This window comes from Dama dama, chromosome 21 (assembly GCF_033118175.1).
Source record: "Dama dama isolate Ldn47 chromosome 21, ASM3311817v1, whole genome shotgun sequence".
Classification (NCBI taxonomy): Eukaryota; Metazoa; Chordata; class Mammalia; order Artiodactyla; family Cervidae; genus Dama; species Dama dama.
Window position 1 is genome coordinate 2,368,113 of NC_083701.1, and position 9,467 is coordinate 2,377,579.

A 9,467-nucleotide genomic window follows, 5' to 3' on the forward strand; every position below is an offset into this window, starting at 1 on the left:
CATAAGTATTTATGTCTAGTTTTGTATTCTAGACCTGCAGAGATCAGCAAGCCAGTGAAGAAAAATAACTGTGAAAAGCTGTCCAGGAAAAAAGGCCAGGTGACATCCTCAGGTGTTACATCGTGAGCAGCTTTCTAAGCACTCGCGCTTGGGTGTTCAGTCTTGCAAGTGCAGGAAGACAGTGGGGACTTCACTGAAGGTCCAGTGGTTAGGACTCTGTGCTTCCATCTCAGGGGCATGGCTTCCATCTGTCGTGTCTGGTCTCCTGCTGTGTGGCCAGAAAATAGAAGACAGTGAGTGACTTCACTGTCTGACTTGTCCACCTTGCTAATAGGAATGTCTGTGAGATGAGTCTGTGGAGCCTGGGTGCCCTCTGCTCTGGTGGTTGGTGGACAGGCTGTGCGCCGCCCTGGGCCCACTCCTGAGGAGGGCCACCAGGCAGGGCTGAGACACATGCCATCTGCTGAGGTTGCTTCAGAGGCAGTGGAGACACTGGGCTGGGTGGGGTGCCCTCTGCTGGCAGTCCTGTGGGGAAGGGCATGGGCACCAGGGGCTGCCGGGCAGACGCGCGGACAGGGGCCAGAAAACTGTCCCCTGCGGGGACGCTGGCCGATACCGACAGTGGGATAGAGTTGGTGGGTAGCAAGCGGCTGCCCGGTGAGATCAAGGCGGGGAAAGACAAGACAGGGGGGGGCGGTGGTGGAGAGGTTAAAGAAGAGGATGAAACGGTGGAGTGCTGGCAGCGAGGTCGCATCAGAGAGTGTAGTTTCCAGAAAAGACAGAAGAAGGAAAGAGAACACAGGTGGGGTAGGGGCCCCAGAAGGAGAGGAAGGGAGACGTGGGAGTGCAGAGCTGGGGGGCGCCTCCGAGCGCGGACGCCGCCCGGGGAGGACACCCAGCAGCAGAAGCGACAGCAGAAGCGTGGCCTGGAGCAGCGCAGAGGCCGCGAGGAGGAGGGGCGACGTGCGGAGGGAGCGGCAGGAGGAAGCGGCAAGAACAGGCTTGGGGAGGCCACCGTTGGGCCGGGGCAGGACGGAGCAGGCAGGTGGAGATGGTACGCCCCGCCGCTGATCACCACCCCCAACCTGTCACGACCCCGGAGCCCCAGTGCCCCCAGCGCCTCCAGGCCTCTTTCATGCTCTTGGGAGCTGGAGGAACAGGTCATGCTGTCAGTGTTGGCCTTTTCTGCCAGCTGTGCGCATGTGGTGGGCACCCCAGAATGCTGTAGTGGGGACCGGTGAGCTTTGACATGTAGGTCTCACGGGATGCTGGTGAGAACCGGCCCCCATGAAGAGCTTGTTCTGTGTCTGCATTGCTTTTATCCAGTCCTGATGAGGTAGGTACCATCTCCACTTTTCAGATGAGGGCACCAAGGTACAGAGAGGCTAAGTAACTTGCTCATGGTCATGCAGCAGAGGAGCAGACATGGCACTGTCAACCATTACCCGAGCTGTCCCATCCGTGGCCGCTGCTGCAGGTGGCTGTGAGCATCTGGGATGTAGCTGCCCCCAGAGGAGACGTGCAGTGGGTCTGAAGTTCATGGTGATTTCAACAGTAGGAAAAAGAATGTGAACTCACTTTGGGGTTGCAAAGAGTCAGGCACGACTGAATGACTGAACTGAACTGAACTGAACTCCTTTAATAGTTTTGTTGATTTCAGGGAGGCTGGTTGAGGTTAAAACTGGGGATGTAGATACTCACCTTCCCCAGATGGGGCTGACTGTTGTTCTCTGCCTACCTGACCTTCACCTCACTCTCCAGCCTGCAGGACATCAGCTGGAGAGCAGGGCTGGATGGCCTGTGGGGGACAGTTTACATAATCACAGTGGTCAGTGCAGGGTTCTGCCATACTCCTTTTCTTCACTCTCTCCCCTTGAGAATCTTTAAAAAAATTTTTATTTATTTTTGGTTGTGCTGGGTCTTCATTGCTACATGTGCACATGGGCTTTTCTTTAGTTGCAGCGAGTGGGGGCTACTTTCTAGTTATGGTGCATGGGCTTCTCATTGCAGTGGCTTCTCTTATTGCAGAGCATGGGCTTTAGGGTGCTTGGGCTTTAGTAGTTGCAGCCCGTGGGCTCAGTAGTTGCCACTCCTGGGCTCTAGAACACAGGCTGAATAGTTGTGGTGCATGGGCTTAGCTGCTCCGTGGCTTGTGGGATCCTCCCAGATCAGGGATTGAACCTGTGTCTCCTGCATTGGCAGGCAGATTCTTTACTACTGAGCCACTTGGGGAGCCCTCCCTCTGGGATTCTTGTCACATCCACATCAGAACTTATTCTCTTCTCAGTTGAGTTGCTCAGTCGTGTCTCTTTGCGACCCCATGGACTGCAGCACACCAGGCCTCCCTGTCCATCACCGACTCCTGGAGTTTACCCAAACTCATGTCCATTGAATTGGTGATGCCATCCAACTATCTCATCCTCTGTTGCCCCCTTCTTCTCCCGCCTACAATCTTTCCCAGCATCAGGGTCTTTTCCAATGAGTCAGTTCTTCGCATCAGGTGGCCAAAGGATTGGAGTTTCAGATTCAGCATCAGTCCAATGAATATTCAGGACTGATTTCCTTTAGAATGGACTGGTTGAATCTCCTTGCAGTCCAAGGGACTCTCAAGAGTCTTCTCCAACACCACAGTTCAAAAGCATCAATTCTTCGGTGCTCAGCTTTCCTTATAGTCCAACTCTCACATTCATACATGACTACTGTTAAAACCATAGCTTTGACTAGATGGACCTTTGTTGGCAAAGTAATGTCTCTGCTTTTTAATATGTTGTCTAGGTTGGTCATAACTTTTCTTCCAAAGAGCAAGTGTCTTTAATTTCATGGCTGCAGTCACCATCTGCAGTGATTTTGCAGCCCCCCAAAATAAAGTCTCTCACTGTTTCCACTGTTTCCTCATCTGTTTGCCCTGAAGTGATGGGACCAGATGCCATGATCTTAGTTTTCTGAACGTTGAGCTTTAAGCCAACTTTTTCACTCTCCTCTTTCACTTTCATCAAGAGCCTCTTTAGTTCTTCTTCACTTTCTGCCATAAGGGTGGTGTTATTTGCATATCTGAGGTTACTGATATTTCTCCTGGCAATCTTGATTCCAGTTTGTGCTTCATCCAGCCCAGCGTTTCTCATGATGTACTCTGCATAAAAGTTAAATTAGCAGGGTAGCAATATACAGCCTTGACGTATTCCTTTCCCAATTTGGAACCAGTCTTTTGTTCCACGTCCAGGTCTAACTGGTACTTCCTGACCTGCATACAGGTTTCTCAAGAGGCAGGTCAGCTGGTCTGGTATTCCCATCTCTTGAAGAATTTTCCACAGTTTGTTGTGATCCACAGTCAAAGGCTTTGGCATAGTCAATAAAGCAGAAGTAGATGTTTTTCTGGAACTCTCTTGCTTTTTCAATCATCCAGTGGTTGTTGGCAATTTGATCTCTGGTTCCTCTGCCTTTTCTAAATCCAGCTTGAACATCTGGAAGTTCATGGTTCATGTACTGTTGAAGCCTGGCTTGGAGAATTTTGAGCATTACTTTGCTAGTGTGTGAGATGAGAGCAGTTTTGCAGTAGTTTGAGTATTCTTTGACATTGTCTTTCTTTGGGACTGGAATGAAAACTGACCTTTTCCAGTCCTGTGGCCACTGCTAAGTTTTCCAGATTTGCTGGCATATTGAGTGCAGCACTTTGACAGCATTATCTTTTAGGATTTGAAATAGCTCAGCTGGAATTCCATCACCTCCACCAGCTTTGTTTGTAGTGATGCTTTCTAAGGCCCACTTGACTTCACATTCCAGGATGTCTGGCTCTAGGTGAATGATCATACCATCATGATTATCTGGGTAATGAAGATCTTTTTGTATAGTTCTTCTATGTATTCTTGCCACCTCTTCCTAATATCTTCTGCTTCTGTTAGGTTCCTACCATTTCTGTCCTTTATTGTGCCCATCTTTGCATGAAATGGTATCTCTAATTTTCTTGAAGAGATCTCTAGTCTTTCCCATTCTATTGTTTTCCTCTATTTCTTTGCATTGATCACTGAGGAAGGCTTTCTTATCTCTCCTTACTATTCTTTGGAACTCTGCATTCAAATGGGTATATCTTTCCTTTTCTCCTTTGCCGTTCACTTCTCTTCTTTTCACAGCTATTTGTAAGGCCTCCTCAGACAACCATTTTGCCTTTTTGCATTTCTTTTTCTTGATCCCTGCCTCCTGTACAATGTCATGAACCTTCATCTATAGTTCTGGCACTCTGTCTATCAGATCTAATCCCTTGACTCTATTTCTTACTCCCACTGTATAATCATAAGGGATTTGATTTAGGTCATACCTGAATGGTCTAGTGGTTTTCCCTACTTTCTTCAATTTAAGTCTGCATTTGGCAATAAGGAGTTCATGGTCTGAGCCATAGTCAGCTCCCGGTCTTGTTTTTGCTGACTGTATAGAGCTTCTCCATCTTTGGCTGCAAAGAATGTAATCAATCTGATTTCAGTATTGACCATCTGCTGATGTCCATGTGTAGAGTCTTCCTTCTCTTGTGTTGTTGGAACAGGGTGTTTGCTATGACCAATGCATTCTCTTGGCAAAACTCTTATTAGCCTTTGCCCTGCTTCATTCTATACTCCAAGGCCAAATTTGCCTGTTGCATGTCTTCAAATCTTAAACATCTCCTCCATGTTTCCTATCTCCTTGTCCTTGTGGTATCCTGTGCCTCTTTACATGTTTCTTCCACCATGCTAATACTTTCTTCAGCTGTGTTTAATCTACTACCTAACCTACCCACTGAGTTCTGCTTCAGTGACTGTAGTTTTTATTTCTAAAAATTGTTTTAAAAACCTTGCCTTTTCTTACCTGATATTTTCTTATTGCTTTGTCACTGTATCTTCTTTTTTTTTTTTCAATTGAGGTATACAGTTAATTTATAATGCTGTGTTAGTTTCTGGTATATAACAAAGTGATTTAGTTATTAATATAGATATTTATAATATTTTTTGCTATAGTTTATTACAAGATATTGAATATAGTTCTCTGTGCTATACAGTAGGATCTTGTTTACTTTATATAGTGTGTCTGTATTAATCCCAAACTCCTACTTTATCCTCCCCACTCTGGTAACTGTAAGTTTGTTTTCTATATCTGAGTTTGTTTCTGTTTTGTAAACAAGTTCATTTGTATAATTTCTTTTTTTTTAGATTCCACATATAAGTACTGTCATATGGTATTTGATCTTTCTCTTTCTGACTTACTTAGTACAGTAATCTCTAAGTCCATCTGTGTTGCTGCATATGACAATATTTCATTCTTTTTTATGGCTAAGCTCTTTGTATATTTTGGAAATTAAGCCCCTGTTAGAGCACTTGCAAATATGTTCTCCCATTCCATGGGCTATTGTTTTGTTTTGTTTATGGTTTCTTTTGCTGTGCAGAAATTTGATTAGGTCCCATTTGTTTAGTTGTGCTTTTATTTTTTTGATACCCAACATCACCAAATAATTTGAAATCAGAATTAAAAGAACATTTGACAGCTGTGGATTGTATGTTTGTTCTGTTACTTCTGGTCAGTTACACACTAATCTAAGCCAAATTACCAAGTAAATTTTACTTTATTTCTTTAGAACTGTGTTTTCTCGACAACTTTGAACTTGGGGTCTTCAAATGTGAAGTTAGGGAACATATTCATGTCTGCTTTACCATACATTTGCTTAAGCTTAAAAAGCTCTCTGTCCAGTTCTCCCTGACACTCTGCACCAGCATCAGTGGGTCCTCCAGAGGTCTGTCACCTAGTTCCATATTCTCTAATCTGCCTATGAAGAGTTTCTGTACAGAATCAAGTTCCTTATTAAATGGCACTGCTCTGACACTGATGTTCCTCCTCAGAGAGACTGAGACTGCAGACTGAATGACAGAGGACAACCTGAAGAGTCTCAAGAATTGTGGTGACCCAGTTACGGACAGGAAGCATGTCAGAGACAGTCTGTGATCGGATGGCTCTCAGCGAGACAGAAGCCAAACAGCTGCTTTTATTTCTTCTGCTTTGGGAGATTGACCTAAGAAAATATTGCTACAATTTATGTCAGAATGTTTTGCCTGTGTTCTCCTCTAGGAGTTTTATGGCCTCATGTATTATGTTTAAGTTTTTAAAGTCACTTTGTGTTTAGTTTTTTGCATGGAGAGAGGCAGTGCTCTAACTTCATTGACTGAATGAGGCTGCCCAGCTTTCCCAACACCATTTGCTGAAGAGACTGTCTTTTCTACATTATATATTTCTGCCTCTTTGTCAAAGAGTAATTGATGGTAGGTGTGTGGGTTTATTTCTGGGCTCTGTATTCTATTGATCCATATGTCTGTTTTTGTGCCATACTACTCTGTTTTGATCACTGTAGCTTTATAGTCTAGTCTGAAGTCTGGGAGAGTTATGCCTCCTGTTTTGTTCCTTTTTCTCAGACTGCTTTGGCAATTCTGGGTCTTTTATGGTTCCATATAAATTTTAGGATTACTAATTCTAGTTCTGTGAAAAAAATGTCATGGGTAATTTGATAGGGATTGCATTAAATCTGTTGATTGCTTTGGGTAGTATGGCCATTTTAACTAAATTAACTCTTTCAATTCAAGGGCATGCCTTTCCATTTTTTTTTTTTCTTTTCATTTTAACAGTTTTTAAAGAAAGCTGTAGACAAGATGACTTTATTCTTGCATCTTCTCAATTGTTTCTTCCTTGTATTTGCCCTTTTCCTTTCCTACTTGGCGAGATTTGGCTTTACGTTCGAGGATCTTTTTGCAGTCTTTGTCCGGTTTTAGTCTGGTGATGACCACCTTGCTGGGGTGAATGCCCACATGGACATTGGTGCCACCAGCCTTCTCCCGCTGCACTCGTTCAGTGTAGATGCCGTATTTCTTCCTGTAAACCCGGACTGCTTTGTCGATTTGCTGCCCTTTGTGGTGCCCTCATACAACCTGAACTTCATCGTCCTTTTGGATGGGCATGGATTGAACGCTGTACTTCTGTCTTAGCTCTTTAGAAAGAGAAGACATAATTTTCCTGTGAATGTGGGAAGGCACATTGAAATGCATTTTTTGATTCTTGCTTTGGTCAGAAGTCACAACAGGACTGAACTTCATTTTGGCCGCTGGCACTTCAGTGATGGCCACAGGAGGGAAGAGCACCTTTCCATCTCTGTAAACCACCTTCAGTTTCCTGTGTTACTGTTTCATAGTTCTCAGTGTATGTCTTTTACCTCCTTGGCCAGGTTTGTTCCTAAATATTTTATTTTTTCTTGATGTGATGTTAAAAGGGACTTTTTTTTTTAACTTTACCTTTCCAGTATTTCATTGTTAGTGTAAAGAAATGCAACAGGTTTCTGTATGTTAATTGTACTCTGTCACCTTGATGAATTTGTTTATCAGTTCTAGTGTTTTTGTGTGGACCCTTTAGGGCTTTGCATATACAGTATCATGTCATCTGCATATAATGGTAATTTTCCCTCTTCTCTTCCAATTGGGATGTTTTCTTTTTCTTGTCTGACTGCTGTGGCTAGGATTTCCAGTACTATGTTGAATAGAAATGGTGACAGTGGGCATCCTTGTCTTGTTCCAGATTTTAGTGGGAAGATGTCTTATTAATATTTCTTTAAACATTCACACACAACTATTCTCTTGCCTGCATTATCTGGTAGTTTCAATAATCTGCAGTTCTTTGGGGTCTGTATCTGTTCTTTGCTGATTTTGTTAACCCTTGGTCAGTGAGATGCTGTCCTGTGTGCTTGGTGACTTCCTTAAGTTCACTGCTTTGATCTCATGATCCAGGGCCACCAGAGTCTAAGTAGGGGAAGCTTTCCTCCAGAGCGCTGTTATACCTGGGAGGTAGCACAAACCCGGGTCTTGGCTCTGCATGGGAGTCCCAGGCTTGGCTTTCCACCTCACTTTGGCCCAGGAGCCGGCAGCCCACTGCTGTGGAGCCACTGAGGGCACCTCTGCCCCTAAAGGCTCCACGGCCCTGTCACCTGAGCGGACACCATAAAACAAACAGGTACCAACAGAAGCCCCCAAGTTGAGCTACTGTTTTGGAAATCCCAGACAGCTATAGGACCCACATAATTCAGTCAGGAGTTAATCTAGAGTAGACAGTTCCCATGAAGGGGCACCAAACCACAGCCTGGCCATGACAGATTTGGGTCCTGCAGCTGGACCCCCAGAACTTGTGGCCAGGTTACATTACAGTCAGCTTTCAGTAACATGACTTCACTTAGCTTGTTATTGTAGAGATATGCAGAGTATCATCCCCAACAAAGACACCTCTCCCTTCCTATCTGGCAAGTAACATTTACAGGTGTCTGTAAAGCTGCTGTATTGTGATGTCTGAGATGTTAGATCATAAACAGTGACCACTTTTCAAAAGTGCTATGAACATAAAAAAAAAACACCAAAAACAAACTTCTGATACATGGATAAACCTCAAAACTTAAGCACAGGGAAAAATACATAAAGAGTATAAATTATATCACTATTTATATAACATTTCAGAACAAGTAGAATTATAGTGACAAAAACAACATTGTTGGTTGTTTCTAAGGATGAGGGGCCTAGGGAATCTTTCTGGATTGATGGAAATAGTCAGCATCTTGATAGTGTGGTAGTCATAAAGGTTAGAACAGGTTATATTTGTTATATAACCAAACACTGAAGAGCTGGCCATTACACCACATATAAACTATACTCTAGGAAACCCCGGTGCTGTGAAAATGAAGTACAGCAGCTGCAGAGGCACATGTCAGCATCAAGTCTCCTTCCCCAGCCCCTTTCCTTTCTGCTGCTCCCGGAGGCGGTGGTAGACTTCAGGCCTGCACGGCCAGCTCACAGACCACAAGACAGTGTTATCTTCCTGTGGGCCGTGGAGCACAGTGCACAAGCCTCGGGGGGCTGGCAAAAACTGAAGGGCGTGCTACCCACCCTCCAGCCTTGTTTACTCAACTTTTACTCTATGTTCACCCCACAACAGGTTCACTCTGTGCCATGAACTCGCTGGTGCTGGATAAGGTGAAAGCTCAGGCGGAAGGCCCTGCCACACTGCGCACAGCGGAAGGGCTTCTCCCCGGTGTGGATCCTCTGGTGCCGGAAGAAGCCTGACAGGGCCCTGAAGGAGCGGCCACACTCGCCGCATTCGTAGGGCTTCTCCCCAGTGTGGATGCGCCGGTGCTCGCTGAGGAAGGAGCTGCGGCTGAAGGCACGCCCGCACTCCTGGCAGGCATAGGGCTTCTCCCCTGTGTGGACTCGCTGGTGCTGAATGAGGTTGGAGCTCTGGCTGAAGGCTTTCCCACACTCTTTGCATTCATAGGGGTTCTCTCTGTGGTGAATCCTCTGGTGCCGGACGACGTTTGAGCTGTGGATGAAGGTTTTCCCACACTCGCTGCACTCGTAGAGCCGCTCCCCCGTGTGAATCCTCTGGTGCTTCATAGCGTCTGACCTCTGACTGAAGGACTTGCCACACTC

At 45.3% G+C, this 9,467-nt stretch overlaps 1 pseudogene; it reads right to left on the minus strand.

Moving 5' to 3' along the window:
- Positions 1–5,329: 5,329 nt before the first annotated feature.
- On the minus strand, positions 5,330–8,233 carry LOC133042470 (large ribosomal subunit protein uL24-like; annotated as a pseudogene).
- Between the last annotated feature and the right edge of the window lie 1,234 nt (positions 8,234–9,467).